A 13,975-nucleotide genomic window follows, 5' to 3' on the forward strand; every position below is an offset into this window, starting at 1 on the left:
GTTCATGCGGGCAGCAGGGGTTGGGTGGAAACTTTTCGAAGACTAATTTTAAGATTAAATGACCTTCCTAGGCAATGTTTTTACCTGATAACACCTTTATTTAAAGACTGAGGCTGTGTCTGTCCTATCTACACTTCAAAAACCCTGTTTCTCCTGACCATACTACCAGTATAGGGCAAGGTAGGAATATTTTCCTGGAATATTTTGTTCTTCTTCAATGATAAATTAAAAAGCACTAAGAATTTGCTATTTAATTTAAAATGTGTGCCAAGTATGGTTTTGTGCATTAATGAATAATGACAATGAGGGGAAATGTCTGTCTCCTTATGTATGTGTTATTGAGCAAATAATTTTGTGTCCTGATTTTTCACTTACATTCTAACAAAAGCATTTTCTCCTGATAGTTCATGTTTCTCTCAAAAGTTATTTTTAAGGGCTTCCCTGGTGGTGCAGTGGTTGAGAGTCCGCCTGCCGATGCAGGGGACGCGGGTTCGTGCCCCGGTCCGGGAAGATCCCACATGCCACGGAGAGGCTGGGCCCGTGAGCCATGGCTGCTGGGCCTGCGTGTCCGGAGCCTGTGCTCCGCAACGGGAGAGGCCACAACAGTGAGAGGCCCGCGTACCGAAAAAAAAAAAAAAAAAAAGTTAGTTTTAATAACCATATATTATTTCAACTTAACCTGTCCCGAAATTTCTCAGCAACCATCATTCTTCCTTGAGACACTTAAGATTCTTTTTCTCTTATACATAATATTGAAATGAATATTGCCGTGCATAAGGCTTTTCCTTATTCCAATTGTTTGCTGAGGCTCCATTCATAATAGTAAATTACTGGGTCAAGCGGCAGGAGTATTTTTGAGGCAACATGATACATATTTCCAAATTACTTTGAAAATAGACTTGTACTCTTTATACATATTCTGCAGAGTGTAAAATTGTTTATCATGTTGTATTATTTTGATAACAAAATACATTATTTTTCTTAATTTACATCACTGATTACTAGTCGAGTCAAACTTATTTACCTGTCATTTTCCTTCTTTGTAAGTTTGTTATTTGTGTTACTGCCTCTTTACTAATTGGGATCATAATGTTTTTCTTAAAGGTTTGAAAGAGTTTTTTTGTTTTTTGTTTTTTTTGAAAGAGTTTTGTAGTCTATGGCTGTCACATATTATTAACAGTACTATATATTTTCCAGCCTGATTGTGATCTACCTTTTTGATTTCAATGTACTCTTTTGGATCACACAGAAATTTAACGTTTTTTATTGAAGTATATAGTTGATTTGCAACATTGTGTTAGTTTCAGGTGTACAGCATAGTGATTTGGTTTTATGCAGATTCTTTTCCATTATAGGTTATTGCAAGATATTGGGTATAATTCCTCACTGTGCTATACAGTAAATCCTTGTTGTTTATGCTGTGTAGAGTCATTTGTATTTGTTAATCCTATAATCCTAATTTGTGACCCCTCCTTCTCCTTTGGAAACCATAAATTTGTCTTCTATGTTTGTGAGTCTATTTCTACTTTGTATATAGATTCATTTGTATTATTTTTTAGATTCCACATATAAGTGATATATAGTATTTGTCTTTCTCTGTTTGACTTATTTCACTAAGCATAATATTCTCTAGGTCCATCCTCATTGCTGCAAATGGCATTATTTCATTCTTTTTTATGGCTGAGTAGTATTCTGTTGTATATATGTACCACATCTTCTTGTTTCCATGTATTGGCTACTGTGAATAGTGCTGCTATGGACATAGGGGTGCATGTACCTTTTCAAATTAGAGTTTTCTCTGGATATATGCCCAGGAGTGGGATTGCTGGGTCATATGGCAATTCTATTTTTAGTTATTTGAGGAACCTCCATACCGTTCCCAGTGGCTCTACAAATTTACATTCCCAGCAACAGTGTTGGAGGCTTTCTTTTTCTCCACACCCTCTCCAGCATTTATTATTTCTAGACTTTTTGGTGATGACCATTCTACTGTGTTATTTTGTACATGCTTTTAAAAGTGCACCCTCATATTGATTTTCTATATTAATAATTGCTATTTTTATGTATTTTAGAATGTTTTGGGCTTTACTATTTACAGCTAGCCCCAATATATATGGAATTTCCTTTTGTTGGTGAACGGTGTGAGACAAAGATTTAAGATTATTTTTTCTTCGTAAATAACCACTTATCCTACAATTTATTAATCTTTCCCTTCTCCAGTATATTTCCTTCATTATAAGTAAAATGACCTTTGTGTATATTTCATTCTGGGCTATTTCTTTTACTTCTTTGATATGTGTATGTATTCTCATGACGTTGCAGACCATCTTATACTTTATATTTTGATAAAAATATAAACGTTCAGAGCAGTTTGTGGCAAGTCAGGTTAAATTATTCTGCTTCACTTGGAGTAGAGATTCTGAGCTTCAACCTTTATATACAAAATAGGTTAGTTCAGGGCTCTGAGCAATCAAGTGAAAACTTTTCATAAAAAGTGAGTTTTAAGAGGAAGTCACTTAAAAGACGTAGTGCTTGAAACCCACATCATTAGAGAATAAAGGCTTAGCGGTGCCTCTCTTCTTTAGTTATTTCTAAGCACCTTTCACGCTGTGACACCAGTGGAGATGGAGGCTTTTCTTTTCCTAAGTGATTAGTATATACAGTGAACCACTACAAGTAATTATCGTGACCCTTGAAATTTTAATATATAGGAACATTGCCACTGTATTATTTTTAGACAGGTCTCCTAAATTGCTTTCTACTTAATCTTTTCAATAACACATATCGTGAAAATTGTTAGCCTTCAGATTAGCTCTAAAGCTGCCTGAGAGCTGACCTTGCATCTTACCGCTGGAGGGTGAGGATGGAGAATTCCGGTGAGAGACCAGCTCAGACAGCCGGAGCCACCGCTGGCAAAGCCAGAGCTTGAGTCCACGCCTCCTGAACACCATTAATTACCCTCTCAACCCTGCCCTCACAGCTTTTGTACGTTTCCATGCCATTGTTCCCTTGGCTCATTGAGACAGAGTCATAGTAGCTCTTCATCCTCATTCAGCATAGATACGTGTATTTTCTTGTATTGGAAACAAAAGTACCACACAGCCCAGTCTGAGCCAGCAATGTTAATAGAAATGTGATGACAAGCAAAGACATTTTCTTCCACAAGTGCCTTTACCTAGTATATACATTTGTTCAGCTTTTCTATCATCTTTATTTTCCCCTAGACATTTAAAAATATGTGAAGGAATATAGTTTATCTGCAGCAGATTTTTCATATCCATTTCCATTTAACCATGTCTCCAGAAAGCACTTATCAACAGAAGCTAAGCATATGGACTTTCTAAAATTAAGAAAAGCTTTTTGGAACTTGAAGAGACTTTTTCTAGCACTGAATGCAGCAAGCCATAGGGAATTATTCAAAAACAGGAGATCAAAGGAGTGGAGGAAACAATTTCATGCTTTAGAACCAAAATTCTATAAGTTAACATACGATGATATTAAAGATTATTTAATTTGGGGGCATGGATGAGAATCAGTGAATTGAAGAAATTCTTACAAATCTTTCTATCTTCCTTTTTAAAATTAAAACGTATCTGCTAATTTGAATATAGCACCTGTGCTCTACTCTGATGTTCAACATTCTTTTTATAAGTTTAGAAAAATGCATCTAACTTCACAAATATTCCTCACGGTCTGCAATTTAAATTATACACATATAATTTAACATTCTTATGGAATTGAATATATAAAATAGAAAAATCCTAAGCAGACCTGACCTGCAAGCATCTTTGTGATATTTTAAATTTGTGCATATTTTAAAATTAAAGCTATAATGTTTCAGTGGGGAGGTTTTCAAAAAAAAGGCAAAACTATTGAGGCATAGTCAGATCTTAAATCACTTGAAAGAAAAGCGTAGGTGTAAGGGAGAAAGTTACAGGTCATAAGATTTAATGGTTGTGAGAAATAGACAAAAACTGATAGTGTTCTCTAGAGAAAATGGCTTTGGGGCAGACAGAAGAGAAATGAGATGTGATACAGAGTGAGGTTTTAGAAATAAATAAAGGAACAGAAACAGTAACAGCAGAGAAAGAACAAAATTAAAGAGAAGATTAAACCAGAGGAGAGTATGTAAGGGATGCCAAGCTTTTTCCTTGATCAATCTGGTAGAACATTAAAGCACTCAGTGTAAATTTTTCCAAAGTGTGAATGGTGATCTTTGGCCACCAGCAGATTGTTTTCGTGAATAGGGGCTGAGACACCTTAGGTGGGTAGACAACCAGCCTGCACTGTGACTAATCCAGGTCTGGGGTCCTTAGGACCATGGCAAGAGCCAGCACTCCTATGTGAAGGTCACACGTATTTGGAGGTTTCTTAGCTTCCCCAGTATAGAAGACAGACAATTTAAAGCTAAGATACCTACAGAAATATCTGGGATTTTCTAAGTAGACTTACTGTGGGTAATACAGAAAATAAAAACTTCCGAACTGAACAACTGCCATTCAGTAAGATCAAAGATTTAAGACATCCCCTCAGAACTTCAAACATCAAGCTCATATTCAGTGGATACAGTAAAAGGTGATCGTCAGTGAGAACAATCCCAGGTTGTTCCATAGTGTTAAATGTTACTGAATTTCTTTAATGCAGAGTTATATCTTTGATAATAAAATGTAAGAAAATATATGAATCCCTTTATCAAATACAAATCAGTTTTTTAAATACTTGAATTGCATGATACAGCACATTACTGCCACCTAATGGAAATACACCTGAATTGCAGGAATAGTAGTTAACAATAAAGCTAATCTGATCACTGTTTATGACATTAAGCGCTAGGAATCATTATGGCTTTTCTTTTTTAAACACATGTGCTTTGGGGTTTTTTTGGTTTTTTTCTTTGCTTAGATGCTATTTTTTTTTTATATACATCTTTATTGGAGTATAATTTCTTCACAATGCTGTACTAGTTATGTTGTACAACAAAGTGAATCAGCCATATGCATACATATATATCCATATATCCTCCCTCTTGTGTCTCCCTCTCACCCTCCCATTCCCACCCCTCTAGGTCTTTGCAAAGCACCGAGCTAATCTCCCTGTGCTATGCTGCTGCTTCGCCCTAGCTATCTATTTTACATTTGGTAGTGTATATATGTCAGTGCTACTCTTACTTCGCCCCAGCTTTCCCTTCCCTACCCCATGTCCTCAAGTCCATTCTCTGTGTTTGCATCTTTATTCCTTCCCTGCCATTAGGTTCATCAATACCATTGTTTTTAGATTCCATATATATGTGTTAGCATATGGTATTTGTTTTTCTCTTTCTGACTTACTTCACTCTGTATGACAGACTCTAGGTCCATCCACCTCACTACAAGTAACTCAATTTCATTTCTTTTTATGGCTGAGTAATATTCCATAGTATATATGTGCCACATCTTCTTTATCCATTCATCTGTTGGTGGACACTTAGGTTGCTTCCATGTCCTGGCTATTGTAAAATAGAGCTGCAGTGAACATTTTGGTACATGACTCTTTTTGAATTATAGTTTTCTCAGGGTATATGCCAAGTAGTGGGTTGCTGGGTCATATGGTAGTTCTATTTTTAGTTTTTTAAGAAACCTCCATACTGTTCTCCATAGTGGCTGTATCAATTTACATTCCCACCAACAGTGTAGGAGGGTTCCCTTTTCTCCACACCCTCTACAGCATTTATTGTTTGAAGATTTTTTGATAATGGCCATTTTCTGACTGGCATGAGGTGATATCTCATTGTTTTGATTTTCATTTCTCTAATAGTGATTTTGAGCAGCTTTTCATGTGCTTCTTGGCCACCTGTATGTCTTTGGTGAAATGTCTGTTTAGGTCTTCAACCCATTTTTTAATTGGGTTGTTTCTTTCTTTGATATTGAGCTCCATGTGTTGTTTTTATATTTTGGAGATTAATCCTTTGTCCGTTGTTTCATTTGCAAATATTTTCTCCCATTCTGAGGGTTGTCTTTTCATCTTGCTTATGGTTTTGTTTGCTGTGCAAAAGCTTTTAAATTTAATTAGGTCCCATTTGTTTATCTTTGTTTTTATTTTCTTTGGGAGGTAGGTCATAAAAGATCTTGCAGTGGTTTATGTCAAAGAGTGTTTTTCCTATGTTTTCCTCTAAAGTTTTATAGTGTCTGGTCTTACATTTAGGTCTTTAATCCATTTGGAGTTTATTTGTATGTATGGTGTTAGGGAGTGTTCTAATTTCATTCTTTTACATGTAGCTGTCCAGTTTTCCCAGCACAACTTATTGAAGTGGCTGTCTTTTCTCCATTGTATGTTCTTGCCTCCTTTGTTTTAAATTAGGTGACCATGTGTGCATGGGTTTATCTTTGGGCTTTTTATCCTGTACCATTGATCTATATTTCTATTTTTGTGCCAGTACCATACTGTCTTGATAACTGTAGCTTTATACTATAGTGTGAAGTCAGGGAGCCTGATTCCTCCAGCTCCATTTTTCTTTCTCAAGATCGCTTTGGCTATTTGGGATCTTTTGTGTTGTCATACAAATTGTAAAAATTTTTGCTCTAAATCTGTGAAAAATGCCATTGGTAGTTTGATAGGGATTGCATTGAATCTGTAGATTGCTTTGGGTGGTATAGTCATTTTCACAATATTGATTCTTCCAATCCAAGAATATTGTATATTTCTCCAACTGTTTATGTCATCTTTGATTTCTTTCATCAGTCTTTTATAGTTTTCTGAGTACAAGTCTTACGCCTCCTTAGGTAGGTTTATTCCTACGTATTTTATTCTTTTTTTTTTTGTGATGGTAAATGAGATTGTTTTCTTAATTTCTCTTTCTGATTTTTCATTCTTAGTGTATAGTAATGCAAGAGATTTCTGTGCATTAACTTTGTATCCTGCAACCTTGCCAAATTCATTGATTAGCTATGGTAGTTTTCTGGTGGCACCTTTAGGATTTTCTATGAATAGCAACATCTCATCTGCAAACAGTGACAGTTTTACTTCTTCTTTTCCAATTTGTATCCCTTTTATTTCTTTTTCTTCTCTGATTGCCATGGCTAGGACTTCCAGAACTATGTTGAATAAGAGGGGTGAGAGTGGACATCCTTGTCTTGTTCCTGATCATTTGTAGTTCTGCAGTGTCAGCTGTGATTTCTCCTTTTTCATCTCTAATTTTATTGATTTGCGTCATCTCCCTTTTTTTCTTGATGAGTCTGCTAAGGTTTTATCAATTTTGTTTATCTTCTCAAAGAATGACCTTTTAGTTTTATTGATCTTTGCTATTGTTTTCTTCATTTCTGTTTCATTTATTTCTGCTCTGATCTTTATGATTTCTTTCCTTCTACTGACATTGGGTTTTCTTTCTTCTTCTATCTCTGGTTGCTTTAGGTGTATGGTTAGATTGTTTATTTGAGATTTGTCTTGTTTCTTGAGGTGAGATTGAATTGCTATAAACTTCCCTCTTAGAACTGCTTTTGCTGTGTTCCATAGGTTTTGGGTCATCATGTTTTTGCTGTCATTTGTTTCTATGTATTTTTTATTTCTTCTTTGATTTCTTCAGTGATTTCTTGATTATTTAGTAGTGCACTGTTTACCCTCCATGTATTTGTGTTTTTTAGGGTTTTTTTTCATGTAATTAATTTCCAATCTCATAGCACTGTGGTCAGAAAAGATGTATGATATGATTTCAATTTTCTTAAATTTTCCACGGCTTGATTTTTGACCCAAGATGTGATCTATCCTGAAAAATGTTCCATGTGCACTTGAGAAGAAAGTGAATTCTGCCACTTTCAGGTGGAATGTCCTATAAATATCAATTAAATCTCTCTGGTCTATTGTGTCATTTTAAGCCTTGTGTCTCCTTATCTATTTTCTGTTTGGATGATCTGTCCATTGGTGTAAGTGGGTGTTAAAGTCCCCTACTATTATTGTGTTACTGTCAATTTCCCCTTTCATGGTTGTTAACGTTTGCCTTGTGTATTGAGGTGCTTCTATGTTGGGTGCATAAACACTTATAATTGTTATATCTTCTTCTTGGATTGATCCCTTGATCATTATGTAGTGTCCTTCCTTATCTCTTGTAACAGTCTTTATTTTAAAGTCCATTTTATCTAATACGAGTATTACTACTCTGGCTTCCTTTTGATTTCCATTGGCATGGAATATGTTTTTCTATCCCTTCCCTTTCAGTCTGTATGTGTCACTAGGTCTGAAGTGGGTCTCTTATACACAGCATATATATGGGTTTTGTTTTTGTATCCATTCAGCCAGTCTGTGTCTTTTGGTTGGGGCATTTAATCCATTTACATTCAAGGTTATTATTGACATGTATGCTCTTATTACCATTTCCTAATTTGTTTTGGGTTGGTTTTTGTGGATGTTTTTCTTCTCTTGTTTTTCCCGCCTAGAGAAGTTCCTTTAACATTTGTTGTAAAGCTGATTTGATGGTGCTGAATTCTCTTAGCTTTTGCTTGTTTGAAAACTTTTGATTTCTCCGTAAAATCTGAATGAGATTCTACATGCGTAGAATCTTGGTTGTAGGTTTTTCCCTTTCTTCACTTTAAATATGTCCTGCCACTCCCTTCTGGCTTGCAGAGTTTCTGCTGAAAAATCAGCTGATAACCTTAAGGGGATTTCTTTGTATGTTATTTTTTGCTTTTCTCTTGCTGCTTTTAATATTTTTCTTTGAATTTAATTTTTGTTAGTTTGATTAATATGTGTCTTGGTGTGTTTCTCCTAGGTTTTATCCTGTATGGGACTCTCTGCACTTCCTGGACTTGAGTGACTATTTCCTTTCCCATGTTAGGGAAATTTTCCACTATAATCTCTTCAAATATTTTCTCAGACCCTTTCTTTTTCTCTTCTTCTTCTGGGACCCCTATAATTCGAATGTTGGTGCATTTAGTGGTGTCCCGGAAGTCTCTGAGATTATCTTCAATTCTTTTCATTCTTTTTTCTTTATTCTGCTCCTCAGCAGTTATTTCCACCATTCTGTTTTCCAGCTCACTTATTCGTTCTTCTGCCCCAGTTATTCTGTTATTGACTCCTTCTAGTGTATTTTTCTTTTCAGTTATTGTGTTGTTCATCTCTGTTTGTTCTTTAGTTCTTCTAGATCTCTGTTAAACATTTCTTGTATTTTCTCAATCTGTGCCTCCATTCTATTTCCGAGATTCTGGATTATCTTTACTATCATTACTCTGAATTCTTTTTCAGGTAGGTTGCCTTTGTCCTCTTCATTAATTTGGTCTTGTAGGTTTTTACCTTGCTCCTTCATCTGTGACATATTTTTTTGCCATCTCTTTTTTTTTTTTTTTTTGATGGGTGGGATTGTGTTCCTATCTTACTTGTTGTTAGGCCTGGGGCTTCCAGCACTGGAGTTGGTAGGCTGTTGGGTAGAACTGGGTCTTGGTGCCAAGATGAAGACCTCTGGGAGACCTCACCCCAATGAATATTCCCTGGGGTCTGAGGTTCTCTGTTAGTTCAGTTGTTCAGACTCAGAGCTCCCACTGTAGGAGCTTTGGCCTGACCCCCAGCTCATGAACCAAGATTCCATAAGCTGTGTAGGGTGGCAGAAAAAAAAAAAAAAAAGATAAAAAGGAGCAGAACAATAACAGAGTAAAAAATATAATTAAACTAGGAAACTAACAGATATGTTAGAAACAATATAAAAATAAAAGTATAGATGAAACAACAACCCGAAGGGAAAACAGAACAACAATAGTAAAAAGGAGGAGAAAAAAATAAAATAACATAAAATAATTTTTAAAAAGGCAGAAAAGTCCTTGGCTTTGGTGGTGAGGCTTAGGCTAGGGCAGAGTTTAGTCGGTGGACGGGGCCTATGCTTAGGACCCACAGGGCTGGAAAAGGCCCTGGGTGCGGTGGGCATGGGGCTTAGGTTCAATGCAACAGAAGGGGCCCAGGCGTGTCTCTGGTCTTAGAGGGCAGGGGCCCCGGCCTGGGAGCTTAGCAGGCTTCCAGGGCCTGAGTGGGTGGGGCCAACGCCCTCCACACTCTCCTGCTCCTGTGGTCCTGGAGGGCCCCTTCTGCCTGCCTCTCCTGTTCTCCCCCGGCCTCCTTCCTCTCCATTATATTTTTATTTCTTACACAGTTCTAAGAAAATGCCAATGAAAGTATTGAATGAGCTGGACATGACATTAAAGTTCACTTCTTTTAAGCTTCTCATCTTACAGTTGGGGAAATAAAACCATAAAGGTTAAGTCTGCACTCAGTGTTACAGAGTGACAGAGGTAGAAAAAGAAACCATCTGCCAGTAAACACAGTGCTTATATATTGAGTATCGAATTTTATTACTATCACCCGTGAAGCATTGTCTCACCTATCATTCTTCAGCTGATTAGCTGATTCATGTGTAGACATCCTTAAGTTGAAACGCTTTCCTTGGCAATCACTTTTATAGAATGGAAAGCATCCTTTTGTCTCTTTGAGGCTGGTAAGTCATTATTCCCTGTGTCCTGTTCCCCCATGCATGCTCCTCCACCTTCTCCCTGGTCCTACTAGTTTTCTTACTCAAACACCCTTGATCTCTAAATTTGAATGTTCTGAGTCTCCGGATAGCTTCCTACAGGAGAAGCTGATTAACGTGAGTAAAACACATACAGAGTGGTGAACCTGAGTGTGAATTAGTGCTCACCGCATGACGGAGACTGACGCAGGTATGGAGATCCATCAACTTCATATCACCTGATCCCCTCAAGAAGCCGAAGATGGAAGGTACACATTGTCTTAGACGTTTGCAGGGGGACCGTGTGGGAGAGGCCTGAGGAGGGAAGACCTGCACCTGTGACTCTAGATGGGGCCAAGTTCAGGTGTGAATAGTGTTGTTAGCTACACTGACTAAGGAGGTTTGAACTTTATCCTGAGGGCAAAGGAAAGCCCAGGAAGCGTGTACAGCAGGAAAATGACCAGATTTAGGTTTTAGAAAACTCATTCCGGCTTTAACGTGAAGGATGGAGAAAGACAGGTTCAAGGTATGAGTGGTGAGTCAGACAGGTGCCTAGAATGGTGCGTGGCCAATAAGAGGGGATCCATCAATGAGTCCTGAATGTGTGGTGGTGGAGAGAACAGCCCTGGTGCTGATGCAGAAATCCAGGTGAGAGAGGGGTTTACCAGCCAGCATGGTGGCTGGTCGTCGAGCCTGCCTTAGGATGAACTGTGTGATACAAGTCTGCAAACCTAAGAACCTCCTATGTGTTTATGTTGCGTGCTGAATCCAGGGCAAAGGAAGTTTTCTATTTTGTTTGACAGAAAAGCATTTCCTTTCTGGCAGTTTCCTTTCCTTAGAGAGGTTGCACTCTTTTACCACTAAAGTTGCATTACTTCTGAGCTGGCAGTGTTGCTGACGGCGTCTGTGCTTTGGAAAGCTCGCCCATGCATTTCTTCTTCCCATTTGGAAATGCACATTTTGTCTTTCTTTCTTCACAGCAAGGTTCAAACACATAAGATTTCTAGTTATTATCGTCTAGGAGAGGGAGAGACTGGAGAACAAACATGAGAGAGTAAGCGGATGCACACCTGGCAGTTCTCACAGAGTATTTTTATTCATCGGTGGCATTCGCATCCCGAATGTCGATAGATTAAGTTTGGATAAGATCCAAAATATTCATCATCACTGAAAATCATGACTTGGGGGAATTCCATGTTGCTGGCAACACAGGGCTATGCACATAGAAGGCAAATGAAAAAGATTTGATGGGTTTATTAATGCATAACTTTTTTATAATGAGCATAAATGGATTAGATCTGTTTACTAAGTTTATAGATATTCCACTAGGAAATAGAGATTTCTGCCTCCTTGTTAATCCAGGGTCCCTCTTGCTTAGTTTCAGAGCTGTCTGTGATTTCCCAGACTGGCAACAAGTGTTTCCTTTATGCTGAATTTATTGGAGAAGTTTGTAGCCTCATGTGATGCAAAATGCTCGGGCTTCGTCATTACACTGATTCGGGTGTACATTCAAATCATGGGACCTTCAGCTTGGCAACCACGCACCAGTTGTCAAACTTTTCTGAATCTGCTGTTCTATTTCTGCATTCTTCATTTATGATCTAGACTTCAAACTTAATTTGATTTGGATGAAATACTAATGGAAATGTTTGGGATGTAAGCTGCACTCTGAAATTCCATGTGTCTTTTTCCACTTTCTCTTTTCTCCCCACCGGTAGATTCCAGTTAGACCTTGATCAGTGGTGGTGTTGATGCCTGACAAACTTGGGAAACTCTTACTTCATTCCCTGCAGTGAAAGTATAGAAATTCAGACTTGAACTTTATCTCAAGGTCACCAGAGCATCATGAGAGCTGAGGAATATATGCCAACTTGACTATTTCCTGGAGCAGGGCCCCCACTGTATGTGCAAGAAGTGTGTGTGCCCACGGGTCTAAGTGCTGTGGCTGGAAAATCAATATTAGGTATCCCATGTATGTCTACAGATGTTTTTCAAAGGCGTCCAGATGCTATTGTGATTAGAAAAACTCATTCAAAAGCCGTACTGAATGTGAGTAGTTTTGTCCTGTGTTTTCTCAACTCACAGCTGCATAAAGTACAGCTGCCTTCCTATAGAGCCTTTTAAATGGGGTCCTTGTACCTGAAGGTCAAGGACTTGGAATATAGCAACTTGGAACAGAGAAACTATAGCCTGTCCAGGTGGCATCTGGAGAGGTTACTCACCAACTCCAAGCTGGGGAAGGTGGCAATGAGGAACTTTATAAAATAGAATAATAAACATACTAGAACACGGCTATATTTAAACTAAATAACCAACAAGGACCTACTGTATAGCACAGGGAACTCTGCTCAATGTTCTGTAGTGACCTAAATGGGAAAAGAATCTGAGAAAAAATGGATACATGTATATGTAATATAGCTGAATCACCTTGTTGTACACCTGAAACTAACACAACATGGTTAATAAACTATGCTCCAATATAAAATAAAAATTTAAAAAAATAAAATAAACGTACTAGAGAAAACCTAGGAAGGATCCATGGGCTTGTTTTCTTGGTAAGGGAAAGTGAAAGAGGGTAATTTTTTAGCCTACGAATGTGTTCATTTGTTTTATCACCACAAGCAGGTGCTTCAGGGATGGCATTGTCAAGGCTCAGCAGAGGGGCCATGTTCCAGGGCCAGGTCACCTGTGTGACTCCACCTGCCGGTGCTGATGGGGGGAGAAGGGGGGCGCACAGCGGGTCTCACGTTTTGAGACCCCAGCTTCCCACTGACACATCTGCTAGCCCACAGGGCTCTCTTTTCCCCATTTGAAGGATGAAAATACAAATATAAAGCACAGTAAAAGCAGGTTTCAAAAAACTAAAATAAAACAGGAAAAATTCCGATGCAATGATAAAAGAAAGCCCGAAAGAGCTGAGGGCTCAATCTCGGTTTCTTGACGGAGGAGAGGGTTTTATGAGGCTACGTCGTGGAGGTGAGGGCAGCTGTGACTCCACAAGAGCCCGGCTGACTCCCTGCCCTGACCTGGGCAGCTCTGGATTTCTTGTACCTTCACAGGGAGGGGAACCTCTGGAGGGTGCAAGCTCAGCAGGTCTCGTGGTCAAAGGAAACATGCAAAACCCAAACCAAATCAACCCTCCTGGCCGGCTGTCCCTGGCTTACTCGCCCCACTCGGTGGAGAACGTTGCCTTTTCCACGGCTCTGCCTTTTCACAGGAAGATGTGGGAAGGAAACTTACAAGGATAGCACAAGAACCAGAAAATAGAACCTATTAATTTAGAAAAGGTAGAGGAGCTGAGGTTACTTAGTCAAGACAGGAGATGCCAAAGGAATAACTTAGTAAAGGCTTTGCCTTTAGTAAAATATATATATATATATATATATATATATATGTAGCAGCAAAAATGCAGATCTGTTTTTTTTACCGACATATATTTAGGTTAGACACGAGGAGGAACTTCTAGGCTTACAGGGGTGTCTGTTCTAATTAAAAGAGGTGTAGAGCTTGCCTGAT

At 38.2% G+C, this 13,975-nt stretch overlaps 1 protein-coding gene across 2 annotated transcripts in view; it reads left to right on the forward strand.

Annotated features, from left to right (window-relative positions):
- Nucleotides 1-13,975, forward strand: part of KCNQ5 (potassium voltage-gated channel subfamily Q member 5) — a gene marked incomplete at its 5' end in the record, with an annotated part of 580,981 nt that overhangs the window by 285,335 nt on the left and 281,671 nt on the right. The window lies entirely within an intron of this gene.

This window comes from Grampus griseus (assembly GCF_964374135.1).
Source record: "Grampus griseus genome assembly, chromosome: 13".
NCBI lineage: Eukaryota > Metazoa > Chordata > Mammalia > Artiodactyla > Delphinidae > Grampus > Grampus griseus.